Raw genomic sequence first — 1,769 nt, 5'->3', positions numbered from 1 at the left:
GCGGGGTGAGGTTTCAGGACCGTCTCATTAGGTGGGACGGGGCGGGCCAACCCACCAGATGATGGCTTTTGGCGGGACGGGGCGGGCTTTTCCGTTTGTCACCCCTAAGTACAATACATAGAAAGTTCTTAACAATACACAAAAATATCTTAGTTTTACACCGAAATTTGCTACAAATACATAGAAATATTTTTTTTAATGCTGTATTTTTTTCTTCTTTTTTCCTTATTTCTTTCTTTCTTTTAGTTGAATAAATGTAGGTTCATCATCTTTCAAAAAATTTTGTAGCATTATGTGTTTTTTTTGTTTGATTTTTTATATTTTTATTCTTGTTAAGAGAATAAAACAAGTAGGGGTATCCGCGGATCGGATCGGATCAGATATAGCCGAAAATTTGATCCGATCCGCACAATTTCCATCGGATTGGATCGGATATGATATCCGCAATTTTTAGTGCCGGATCGAATATAGGATATATCCGCATAATTAAACATTCTCTTTTTAATCATATTTCTATGTAAAAAAAATTCGATAAAAATATTTCTTTCATACTTTTAAACTTATTTATTTCTAAAATATTTTTAATCAAATAAGTAAATATAATACCAAACATATATATTTATTTATTTTTTAATTATTATAGTGCGGATCTGCGGATCGGATCGTATCCGCAATTTTCGGATCGGATGCGGATATTTACCGCGGATCTGCAGATATGATCCGATCCATGGACACCCCTAAAAACAAGAAGAAACTTGAAAAAAATTCTATGATAATGATAACAATAACAATAGCGATGATAACGATAATGATAACAACGATACATATAAGAAGAAGACGACGATGACTATAACGATGATGATCATAATGATGAAGATGATGGAGGAGAAGGAGGAAAAGGAAGGAGAAGAAGAAAGTCCAATAAAAAAAGGAGGAAGAGGAGGAGGAGATAGTACAACAATAACAAAAGAAAAAAATCAACGAAAAAAATAAAAAGAAAAAGACGAAAAAATGACGAAGAAGAAGAAGGAGGAGAAGAAGAAGAACATGTAAGGACGCGTGAGTGTAAATGACTTGTATGTAGAGATTAATTGATAAATAAATATGAAAATAATTACAATTTAATAGTAAAAGTTTGTGTAATTAAAATTTATAACTTAATAGCCAATGAATTATAGCTCAAATGGCATAGTCTCCCATACTCATTTAAGAGGTTGCGGGTTCGAGTCTCCTATCTTTGGTAAAAAAAAAAAATTTATAACTTAATAATAACAAATTTGATGTCCGCTTCACACCAAAATTATTTAGAGACACTGAAATAGATATTGGCACCAAATAAAATAACATGGAAACGAAACATACGGATCTAAGTATGCATGTTTGCATTATTTTTTTTTTGAAATTAGTATATAAATTAATTAAGTCTCCCCTTATATATATATACAAAGAAGAAAGAATATCATTCCACACGAATTAGATCTAAGAGCCTCACATATATAAATTGCATCAAATATTCAAATGTATGTAGGGATTCTCTATCTCTTTTTATTTCCCTTAAATTTCTCCACCGCATAAAGGGAGGTACCAGTACCCAATTATAAAATCTATGGATAAGATTAGAATAATACAAAATCAAAGTCATGGCTATTATGAATAACAAAAATATTACGTATAAATGTATAAAAAATTAACTATTAAATTAAAATATAAATATATACAAATTATTATATTTATCATATAAAAATATATTTTTCGAAATTTCATTTACT

This window comes from Arachis ipaensis, chromosome B09 (genome assembly GCF_000816755.2).
Source record: "Arachis ipaensis cultivar K30076 chromosome B09, Araip1.1, whole genome shotgun sequence".
NCBI classification, from domain to species: Eukaryota; Viridiplantae; Streptophyta; class Magnoliopsida; order Fabales; family Fabaceae; genus Arachis; species Arachis ipaensis.
The sequence above is the reverse complement of the archived record's forward strand: the minus strand, read 5'-3'. Positions refer to the sequence as shown.